Below are 12,676 nucleotides of genomic sequence, written 5' to 3'. Positions count from 1 at the left end.
ATAGGCCTCCATTAAAAATCCCTCTCCATTATTGCTTTTGTCACCTCCCAAAGCAAACATGATCAGCTTCTTCAAATCTTTCTTCATATCCCTCTCTGTTGTGACTTCTCTGCTTTTCTCAACACAAGCAGTTACAACGATCGACATCCGAAACAATTGCCCTTTTGCCGTTTGGGCAGCAGCACTTCCCGGTGGCGGCCGACGTCTCGACTACGGTGGAAAATGGACATTCCAACCTTTAAACGGTCAACGTACCAAACGTATCTGGGGCCGAACCAATTGCATTTTTGACGCATCTGTCCGTGGTCAATGTCAAACCGGCGATTGCAATGGAGTCCTCGAATGTCATGCTTTTGGCACACCCCCAAACACTGTGGCTGAATACAGCCTAAACCAATTTGACAATCTTGATTTCTTCGACATATCTCTTGTAGACGGTTTCAATGTCCCAATGGAATTTAGTCCAACATCTGGTAATTGTTCTGTTAGGATCAGCTGCACTACCGACATCATAGGACAGTGTCCGAATGAACTAAGGATTCCTGGAGGCTGTAATAATCCTTGTACTGTTTTCCATACTACGGAATATTGTTGCACATCTGGTGGCAATTGTGGTCCAACCCAGTATTCCTAGTTCTTTAAGGATAGATGTTCAACTTCTTACAGTTACCCTAAAGATGATTCAACTAGTACCTTCACTTGTCCGAATGGAACCAATCACAGAGTGGTTTTCTGTCCATAAATTAAATGGATGGAACAATTTTTCCCTTAATTGATGTATCTTAGGACGTTTGAAATTTCTATGTTGCTTGGTTTATGTCATAATCCCTGCTATTTATTAAGCTGGATTTTCAAAGTATTCACAACATTCATTGAAAATGAAAAGAATAGGTGTATTATTCTGTAACCAATATTTGTTTTTCATAGGATGTCCTCTGAAAGGATGTTCTGTAACCATTTGAGTGATGGAGTAACATACTTGTGTACATGGCAGAACCATGCACTTGTTTTAGAATGTTATAACTTTCACTTGCAATACTATTCCCTCACTTAAACATATCCATCAAAATAATACTTAGAATGTCTAATTGTTATTTCCGGCGGCGCATAATTGCTGCCTGATGCTATTATTGGCATAACAACTCGAACCCAATCCTCTTATACTAGGGTTGGCTTCTCACAGTTCTACCGTTGACACCGACGATAGATAGGAACATAACTGTCTCACGACGTTCTAAATCCAACTCACGTACCACTTGAATCAGCAAATAATCAAACCCTTGGGATCTTCTTCAACCCTAAGATGTGATAAGTCGAAATTGAGGTGCCAAATGACTATGACTATAAGAGCTCTTGGGAGTCATCAGCCTATTATCCTGGCGTGTCATTTGATCCGTTGAGCGAGAGCCCTTCCACATGGGACTCCCAGATTACTATGGCCAACGTTCGTCTCTGTTCGACTAATATATATGCGTTGTATCGTCTGAGAAGTCAAATATTTTTCTTTAAAGAAAATTTATTTTTTAATTATAAAAAATATTATTAGTTACCAAACTTTGTATAGTTTCTGATTATGTATTTTATTTCAAAAAATATTTAAGAAAATCAATATGCAAATTCACACGAGAAACATATATATTCTGACTCTCCTACTCTTAACCCTCATTTGATTTGGAAGGAACAATGAGCATTAGTAATTATATGTTGATGTTTGGCATATTTCGATATGTGTTAATGTTACTTTACCCATGCTTTAACCACTTTTTGATGTTATTTAATCTTTAAAACACCCAACATGGTGTAATTATTGGTTTGATGACTAATTAAGTTATGTGTGACGATTTAAGGTGTTCGGAGTACAAAATATGAAGAAAAGGTGGTTTAGCTAGAGGAAGAAGGGTTGGATGCGTCGCATCCAACCTAGGAAAACATCATCCTGCATGCAACCTTAGCAGTGAAGTTGTGCCATCGCGTCCGCCATCGCGTGCGAAACTGGGAAGTAGAAGTGAAGCTGGATGCGTCGCGTCCACCATCGCATGCGAAGCTGAGAAATAGAGGACAAGGTGGATGCGTCGCATCCACCTTCGCAGGCAAAAATTGAAATGGAGGATAAGGTGGATGCGACGCATCCACCTTAGCATCAATCCCTGAAGCCGAATTGGACTAGGAATGGGAGAGCTTTGGCCCACGACTTTTGTACGCAATATATAAGCTAAAAACGCCTCTTTTAGGTTATCGAACATATTGGGAAGGGGGAAAAAGCCACGACAAAGCTGTGGAGGCCGGAATTCATCAAGTTTCATCTTTCTCCCACCAAACTTAGTAATTTTTATGTTTCTTTATATGATTTGTTGTTTGGCTACCATGTCTATGTGGAGCTAAACTTCACGTTCTAGGGTTGTGGTTCTTTCATGAATATTGTTATTCGGATATTGATTTTGACTTCTTGATTTATCATATTAGTTTATTTATTCAATCTTGCACTTAATTATTTAATTGCTTGATCACCAATTGAATATTATCTACGAATCTAGAATTGAACTCGAAAGTGGGAATTCTATATTGCATATAGGATTGAGTAGGGCAAGTTCTTGAACTCGGGCATCGGGGAACGGATTCGTGGTTAGGATAGACATATACCTAATTGCCTTGCTTGGTTGATTTACAGGAATTATAAATGCGTTCTTGTTGATTCTAACTCCATAGACATATAGGCGTTAGGTTAGCTTGAATAGGCGAGTAAGAACTCGACAGATTCTTATGAGCAATATTAACCCTGTCAACCAATAAGCTAGATAAATTAGTCGGTCAATTCAATTGAAGAATACAATAGGATTGTTAGATAGCCCATAACCCTAGATCGTTTTCATTACATTGATATCATTAAAATCTGCTCTTCCTCTGTTCAAAGTTTATTATTTATATTTTTCTTATTTAATTAGTTAGAATAAAATATTTTTAGATTTAATTCTTGTTTAGATAATTAGGATAGTCTAATTTAGTTAATAGCTAATCATAAGTCCTCGTGGGTTCGACATCCGACTTTTAGTCACTTTATTACTTGACGACCGCGTATACTTGCGTGAGTGTGTTTGGTCGCAACAAGTTTTTGGCGCCGTTGCCGGGGACTTAGAAATTTGCTATTTTTCTAGATTAGACATTTTTTTTTCTATTCATGTGTTTTTTATTATTTTATTTTAGTTAGTATTTTTTATTTTAGCATGGCATCTTGGAATAAAAATTGTTCGAATGATGGTTATTCTTATTTTGATGATCCTTGTCCATATTGTGGAGGACCCCACTGGTGGAAAAATTGTCAGAATGTTCCCGGGAACGAGTTGTGCGCACAATCTCAATCCTTCAAGTGGAATATTTGTAATATGTGTGGTGGTCAAGATGGCCATTGGGATGGTTGTCCTAATTTTGTTCATCCTTCTCTGAGCCCTTATTATGATCTTTCTAATGATATTTCTGAGTTTGATAGGGGCAATGAAGTGCAGGATATGGAGCCTGATGCATATATTAGGGATATTCTGAGGCAAGTAGCAGAGCAACAGGATGAACTCAAAAAAGATATGAAAAGAATGAGGGCAGCAATCACAAGAATGAAGGCCAATATGGAAGAATTGAATGAAGAGAGCGAGTTTCAAGAAAAGGAAAATTTTGAAAAAGTGGAGATTTTGAGCCAAACATGGCTAGTGGAACAAGCTGAAAAGTTAGAAATATATGAGGCTCAACGTGAGGAAATTACTGATAGGACGAGACACTTTATAGAAGGAAGAGCTGAACTGGGACAGGAGATTGAAAATTTTGGCACTGATATTCACGACTTGGGAGCTAAATTAATTGCAAAGGTTGATGCGTCTAACGCCCAACAAAATAGTTCTGAGTTGTGTGAAGCTGAAAAGGAGCTTATACGCCAAATTGAGGAGCTAAAAGGGGAGAGTAAATCATTCGTCCATACTTGTATTGATGATGTCCATGTCGAGGAAAGCACTCTAGAGTCATGTGAGGAAGTAAATAATATTATATGTGAAGACTCTAGTGTTTGTACATATGAGGATGTAAAGAGTAATACAATTCTAAAGTTAGGGTGTATTGGTCCTCATTCCATACATTTTTCAAAATTGTGCTTGGATGATGACATGGAAATCGAGTCATCTGAGCCTTTGGAGGAGCCAATGGATGAGGAACGGGGTGCTTACATTCTTGAATTTGTCGTGCCAGAGAGACAAAATTACATACCTCATCCGAAGGCCAAGAAGTGTAAAATGCGATATTTATTACTTGGCCTGGTTATCTTTGTAGCCCCACCACTGGAGCATAGCCGCAAACTGGATGCCATGTTAGGGGCTCAATTCATAAGTTCGAGGTGGAGGCAAAAAGTGGTTCACGTCGTGCCGCTACGTTAAATCAGGCGCTTGTTGGGAGGCAACCCAGCGTTACTGCTTTCTTTTATTTTTGTTTACTTTTTATTTTATTTTATTTTTATTATTTTGTAGTATTTATTTTTGTTTTGTAGGATTATGAGCATAGGAAGCAAAGCCATTAGAAGAGTGCAAAAGTGAGCTAGATGGTGAGGACTAAGTGTGGGGTGCCCACACAAAGGACGATGCCTGGGGAAGTCTGAGTACCTCGTGAGCCGCTATTGCTTCGGCCTTTGGCCTACCAGGGAGTCTCGTTTACCCTCTTATTATTTATAATGTGCATTGAGGACATTGCAAAATTTTAAGTGTGGGGTGAGGAGATCGTTTGGATAAGTTTCTGTGCTATTTTAGCTTAGTTGTAGTACTCATTCTTAAGTGTAGTAGCTTTTGTGAAGGAAAAAAAAAATGAAAAATTAGAAAAATTGGACTTTTCCCGACGATTGATCTCCTAGACAGTTTTCTTGAGGGATTAAAGTCTAAACAAAAATCCAAAATATATCTTTTAGCTTTTTTTAGGTAGTAATAATCCCCTGTGGTTTTTCTTTGTGCCTCGGTTCTTTTCCATGGGATGTAGTTTGAACCGGGTAATTTTGTTTTCTTTTTAGAGTAGAGTAGGAATGTAGGGAATAAAAGGAGAAAGAATGATGAACCTAGGTGACCTTGACTTGGTTGATACTGGCATATTTAAGCTTTTACATATGTAATATCTTCCCTTCTCACTCTGAAATTATTGATGATGCCTTGTTAAATTGGATAGCATGTTTTGTGGCGCCTATGTCTCGTTTACATGACTTATGTTCACTTTGCGTTTAATGCTTAATATCTCGTTGCTCCGTGAATACTTGCATTGTTTGAGAGTCGGAATGTGACCGTCCTTAGCGAGTCATGTGCCATGTGTGGTGAGGTTTTTGTGTAGTCCATGTAATGTACTTGTGTCTAGAACTTGCCCGGTATGTGAGTTGAAGCGAAATTTTAGGTGATGCTCGGTTTGAAAAATGATTTTAGGCTTTCTTTGATCTTTTTGAGCTTATTGCTTATCACAAATAAAATCTATCCCTAGTTAACCCTTTTGAGCCTGTAGACCTTTTATTTGGTACCCACATTACAAGCCTATACCCTTTTTATTCTTAATTGACATTGTTTTGATCCTTTTACCTCTTAAAGCACTTTAATTGTAGATGAGCGCTAAAAGAAGTAAGAAGGGACTAAGTGTGGGGTGACTTTTGAGTGGAACCAATGAAAGAAAAAAGGGTGCACTTATTTTGTAAAATAATACGCCACTAGCGAAAAAGAAAAAAAAAAAAGAAAGAAAAATATAGAGGAATAAATTGTTGTCTTATTCTTGCTAGTGGGTATGAATTAAAGTAGTGCTTAAAGAAAGAGGAAATATTGTTGGGGTGATATTATTTGTGAAATTGAAGTGGTGTTGAAGAATTTGCGCTTAAGTTATTTGATGATGTGTTAAAGTGCTTAGGAAGTTGAGTCACTATTCCTAAAATATATCCTACCCGTCCCTTAGCCCACATTACAACCATGAAAAAAGTCCTAATTGATTTTAGATCGAGCGAGCTTACATTAGTAGAGATTTACATTAAGGGCAAGCCTATGGTACCAACTGCATGCATGCGACTTCTTTTTGTGAGAGTGAGCGATTTTCTTTGTGAGCATGAGATTCGAATGTGTGGATTGATTCTACTCTCTTTGCTTTTGTTGTGAGGGCACATGGTTTCACGAGGGATAGGTAACGTTATTAGACTTCTCTATGATGTTGGTTGTTCAAGCCATGAGTGCATTGTGACATTGAGTCGGTTTTTGAGGTTAGGATTGTTGTGAGCATGTTGTCTTTGTTCGAATATGTTTAAAGAAGGGCATAAGAAAAGGGAAGTGTGTTGATGCATAGTCTAGAGCCTAATTGTAGCAAATAACCACGGTCATAGGTGCAGTGTGCTTTGAACGATAAGAGTTTAATTTTGTTTCGTCTACTATATGATGGTTTGTTCGAGGACGAACAAAGGTTTAAGTGTGGGGTAGTGATGTTTGGCATATTTCGATATGTGTTAATGTTACTTTACCCATGCTTTAACCACTTTTTGATGTTATTTAATCTTTAAAACACCCAACATGGTGTAATTATTGGTTTGATGACTAATTAAGTTATGTGTGACGATTTAAGGTGTTCGGAGTACAAAATATGAAGAAAAGGTGGTTTAGCTAGAGGAAGAAGGGTTGGATGCGTCGCATCCAACCTAGGAAAACATCATCCTGCATGCAACCTTAGCAGTGAAGTTGTGCCATCGCGTCCGCCATCGCGTGCGAAACTGGGAAGTAGAAGTGAAGCTGGATGCGTCGCGTCCACCATCGCATGCGAAGCTGAGAAATAGAGGACAAGGTGGATGCGTCGCATCCACCTTCGCAGGCAAAAATTGAAATGGAGGATAAGGTGGATGCGACGCATCCACCTTAGCATCAATCCCTGAAGCCGAATTGGACTAGGAATGGGAGAGCTTTGGCCCACGACTTTTGTACGCAATATATAAGCTAAAAACGCCTCTTTTAGGTTATCGAACATATTGGGAAGGGGGAAAAAGCCACGACAAAGCTGTGGAGGCCGGAATTCATCAAGTTTCATCTTTCTCCCACCAAACTTAGTAATTTTTATGTTTCTTTATATGATTTGTTGTTTGGCTACCATGTCTATGTGGAGCTAAACTTCACGTTCTAGGGTTGTGGTTCTTTCATGAATATTGTTATTCGGATATTGATTTTGACTTCTTGATTTATCATATTAGTTTATTTATTCAATCTTGCACTTAATTATTTAATTGCTTGATCACCAATTGAATATTATCTACGAATCTAGAATTGAACTCGAAAGTGGGAATTCTATATTGCATATAGGATTGAGTAGGGCAAGTTCTTGAACTCGGGCATCGGGGAACGGATTCGTGGTTAGGATAGACATATACCTAATTGCCTTGCTTGGTTGATTTACAGGAATTATAAATGCGTTCTTGTTGATTCTAACTCCATAGACATATAGGCGTTAGGTTAGCTTGAATAGGCGAGTAAGAACTCGACAGATTCTTATGAGCAATATTAACCCTGTCAACCAATAAGCTAGATAAATTAGTCGGTCAATTCAATTGAAGAATACAATAGGATTGTTAGATAGCCCATAACCCTAGATCGTTTTCATTACATTGATATCATTAAAATCTGCTCTTCCTCTGTTCAAAGTTTATTATTTATATTTTTCTTATTTAATTAGTTAGAATAAAATATTTTTAGATTTAATTCTTGTTTAGATAATTAGGATAGTCTAATTTAGTTAATAGCTAATCATAAGTCCTCGTGGGTTCGACATCCGACTTTTAGTCACTTTATTACTTGACGACCGCGTATACTTGCGTGAGTGTGTTTGGTCGCAACATATGTGCTAAATTAAACCTTCAGTAATTAATATCTCTCTACATGAAAAATATAAAAAGCAAATCTTTATATTCAAACAATAAATTTGTACACAAGTCACAAGCAAAGTGGTATCAATGTTCATTCATGATATAGCTGTGTCCAACTAGTTTCAGGACCTCAATTCCCAAGCTCAGAAGCTGAGCATCACTACTAGAAAAACGCGGATTACCTGGAACTTGCAGATTTTCTTGCCGTAATTTAAAATTTTTAAATTGTAAAATATTATATATACGGATTTAATTTCCCCCTATAAATTCGCATGTAGTTTTGGCGCCATTAGGCGCAAACATATTACCTGGGGAACTACATAGGGACATAATCGGCAAGTCCTCTATCTGTAGGTAAAAAAAAAATAATATTTTTTCGTTTGTGGGTCGGCAGAAAATTCCCTAGGTAACTGTCATGCAGAGTTAGCTGCGGATTAGTTCATGGGGATGTACCTGGGGATATAATTTTCCTGGGGAATTACCCGGGGATATAGTTTTCCTGGGGAATTACCCGGGGATAGTTTTTCATGGTTTTACATGGGAAATACCTGGGAATTTATTGTTCGTGTTTCACCTGCGAATATTTTCATGGGGATTTATGTGGACACTTATATACCTGGGGGAATTACCTGGGGATTATTTATTGCGGTGCTACTTGGGAATTCTTTAATAGATATTTACCTGTGATTTATTTACCTAGGAAAAATTCCCGTGGATTTACCTACGTATTTATTTACCCGGAGAAATTGCCTGGGAATTCCCGAGGATTTCCGTCACTCTGGGATTTTATCTTTTTTTTTCTTGCATCAGGATTTACTTGCTCCAAGCTTGAGTCATAGTATTGTCTTTGAAAATACCAGATGTTGTATTGAGAATTTTATTACTTACTGAATTATTTTTGCATCGATTTGAAATTTATTATCTCTTTGTGGTTAAGTTTATTATCTCTAATTCTTAAGCTTATTAATTTAGCTATGCATGTATAACTGCGAATAAAAAAAAATATACCAAGCTAATCAGAGGGCATGTGAATAAGTTAAAAGTAATAGTAAAGAATAATTTTTCCTTAAGACTAACATAAATTAAAATTTATGCTTGGAAGACAATTATCATATTGAAGAAGTTCGATCGTAGACAAAAGTGTATAAATTTATTCTATGTTCATAGTTTTTATATGTCCCCCATTAATCTTTCTTACAGGATCTTAGCTAGATCATATTAAGTATTATGGATGATAAATGATCATCGTTGTATAGGTAATGAATGTGAGGAAGATAGCAATAGCATAAACGTAGCGGTTTCGAGAAAATCATGGGGTGCACACAAATTTTAGAAACATTTCAATTTGATTTTTTAGAGTCTACAAAATATTTTGTGTGGGAAAAAGTTAGGAGTGACTTAGTTATGTTGAAAAATTAATATTTTTGAAAAATAGTTATGTCAAGCTTAGTGAAATTGTTTTCGTTTGAACATAATTTGATATGACATTCCCACACAATTTTATTTTTCATTTTTTTCGGGATAAACAATAACTTGACAATTTTTTCCCATTATTTTCATTATTTCGGGATAGCTTTTTTATTCCAACAATTTAATTCTTTTTCTAAGAAATATAAATTATATTTTTTATGTTAAATTCATAGATGGTCATAAATAAAATTTTTAAATTTAAAAAGTAATCTTTGAAAGTTTTTACAAAATTTATGGTTATAATCTAAATTTTTAAAAATATTATTTCATAATTTACTTCCAAGATAATAAAAGCTTTAATATATATTTTTTACAACTGAAAAAAAAAGAACAGAAGCGGGAAACTTAAGCGCCATAGAAGACGGCAACACTAAGCTTGGTAATTGGTATTGTACTCTCTCAAACATCCACCGGTGATTTTGCTCTCTCCGCCTCCTCCGCCCGCTAAGCTCCGTCACCTCCATTCTTTCTCCCCATTTCTTCTAAATACCCGTAAACCTCTCTCCTTTTCTCTATCTCTTTATCTAATGATGTTCTCTGCTATTATAAAAATTTAAAGACAACTTTATGTTTATTTCTTCTAACTCTTTTGTGGAATCATAATTTTAGGCTAATTTTGTTTTTCATTTTGATGTTCAGTAACTGCTTTGGGCAATTTTTGTTTTGTTCATCCCATTCTTTGGCTAACTGAATGTGAGTTTCTAGGTTTTCTCATCACCCTTGATTTATATATATATATATTTAGGGATGAAAATTTCTAATTTACAAAAGAAAGACTGAAAAATTTAGTATACAATCTGGCAAACTTTAATTTTCAAAAGATGCATATATTTTGTCTTGTTTTGGTCGAATTTATGGAATGCTTTCTGGTGATTCCTTTTTATTTGATTTGTTAGTGTGGACTCGAAGATAAATTGTTCGTACTGCACAATTTTGCTATTAGATTAATTTTTGGGCAGCAAGAAATTCCAACACTAACTGCTTTATGTCTAGTGCCTAAATGCTATTATCTATATTTTTAAATATATTTATCTTTTGGTTCAGAAAATGAAAATTCCCGAGCATCGAAAATAGATGGAAAATAGACTTCTTCCCCGTCGAGCGGGGTATACAGATGAATTTATAAGTGGCATGGATGAGTTTATCAAATTTGCTTGTAGTCAACCTAAGTACTTGTCCGAGGGAGTCATAAGGTGCCCTTGTAAGCGTTGTAAAAAATATGAAGTACCTGAAACGCGATGAAGTTATTGTGCATGTTTTTCAAAAAGGGTTCACACCAGGATATTGGTATTGGACATTGCATGGAGAGGAAGCACCTCCAATTGATTTGAATGAACATATTTATTCAGGTGCTTCGACTAGTCATCAAGGGTATAACTTTGACTGCCCCATACATGTTCTTAACATTGATCATTCCAGGTCCACATAATCCCAAGGCAAAAAATGATGTGTATCTTCAACCATTAATAGATGAGCTGCAACAATTGGGGACGGATGGTGTACTAACTTATGATGTGTCAAAGAAGCAAAATTTTCTTATGCGAGCAGCATTGATGTGGACAATTAATGATTTTTCTGCTTATGGCATGTTATCAACGTGGAGTAAAGCTGGTAAATTAGCTTGCCCAATTTGCATGGAACAATCAAAAGCTTTTAGTTTGAAATATAGAAGGAAAGTTACTTGGTTTGATTGTAACCACCAATTCTTGCCTCTCAATCATGACTTTAGAGAAAGCAAGAATGCTTTCTACAAAGGAAAAGAAGAGAAGTCTAGACCTCCTCTTAGGTTAACTGGGGATCAGGTGTGGGAAAAAGTTAGAGGGTTCCTAAGATTACTGAATCAGGTCCACGCAAATTCTATGGTTATGGGAAATCCCATAATAGGACCAAAAAATATATTTTTTGGGATTTGCCATATTGGAAGACCAAAAAAGTATTTTTTGGATACTGCTGTCTTTTAAAGCTACAATTTTAGTATTAAGCTTTCAAGTAGGTTTTTGTATTTCTATGCTTTTGGTAATTCATTTGAGATATATAAACATATATTTATTTATGTTGTCTTAGCTTAATAATTCTCTCTGTTGAGATCCATATCACTATGTTTATTCATTTGTTGTACATCTATTATTCTCAAAGCCTGCTGGCACTCTGGGGTCCATTCGAAATTATTTTTCTTTTTGAGTAGTACGAATAAACGATGACACTTTTCCGGCAACCGGGAAATGAATCTGCTCAAAGCTGCCAATCTCCCCGTAAGCCTTTGGACTTCCTTCACGTTTGATAGTTGGCCCGGAATATCTTCTATGACCTTGATCTTATTGGGGTTTACCTCAATCCCCCTTTGTGATACCAGAAATCCCAGAAACTTACCAAAGCTGACCCCGAACGCGCATTTCTCGGGATTAAGTTTCAAATTATGCTTCCTTAGGATATCGAAAGTTTCTTGCAGCTGCATTTTAAGACTTAACGAGCATATCGTCTATACAAACTTCCATAGTTTTTCCTATTTGATTTTCAAACATCTTGTTCACGAGCCGCTGATAAGTGGCTCCAGCGTTTTTCAATCCGAAGGGCATCACATTGTAACAATATATACCAAAATTCGTTATAAACGAAGTTTTTTCCTGATTTTCCTGGTTTATCTTAATTTGGTTATACCCGGAATAAGCATCGAGGAAACTCATTAACTCGTACCCGGCCGCGACATCAATCATTTGATCGATGTTTGGTAGTGGGACGAATCTTTCGGGCACGCCTTGTTAAGATCTTTATAATCTACACATATGCGAAACTTTTTATTTTTCTTAGGAACTACTACTAGATTAGCTAGCAAGTTTGGATATCTTACCTCTGGGATCGAACCGATATTAAGTAAGCGGGTTACCTCTTCTTTGACGAATTTATTCCTGGCTTCGGTGATTGGGGGCTTCTTTTGTCTTATCGGAGGTATGTTAGGATCCAAGCTTAACTTGTGTACGGCCACCTCTGTCGGAATGCCTGTCATATCTTCATGCGACTATGCAAAACAATTAGCGTTAGATTTAAGGAATTTAATGAAGTCGGACCTGAATTCTGGGTGCAGTCCTGTCCCCAAGTGGAATTTCCTTTCTAGGAATTTTTCAAACAATGCCACTTGCTCCAGCTCTTCCGTTGTGGACTTCGATGCATCGGTCTCTTCTGGAACTTGGAAATATCTCGGTACTTGATAATATTCCGATGCCTAGCTAACTTCATCTAGTTCAGGCATAGGTACCGGTCCCTGTAATTTCTATGTCACCCCTTATCTGCTTAATTACTCGAGCGTTGGAAACTTCAGCAATT

The 12,676-nt window shown here is 36.7% G+C and overlaps 1 pseudogene; it reads left to right on the top strand.

Annotated features, from left to right (window-relative positions):
- LOC104118450 (thaumatin-like protein) lies at positions 1-1,038 on the top strand (annotated as a pseudogene).
- The last annotated feature ends 11,638 nt before the right edge of the window (positions 1,039-12,676 follow it).

Source organism: Nicotiana tomentosiformis, chromosome 12, assembly GCF_000390325.3.
Source record: "Nicotiana tomentosiformis chromosome 12, ASM39032v3, whole genome shotgun sequence".
NCBI classification, from domain to species: Eukaryota; Viridiplantae; Streptophyta; class Magnoliopsida; order Solanales; family Solanaceae; genus Nicotiana; species Nicotiana tomentosiformis.
This window is presented reverse-complemented; position numbering and strand designations above follow the sequence as displayed.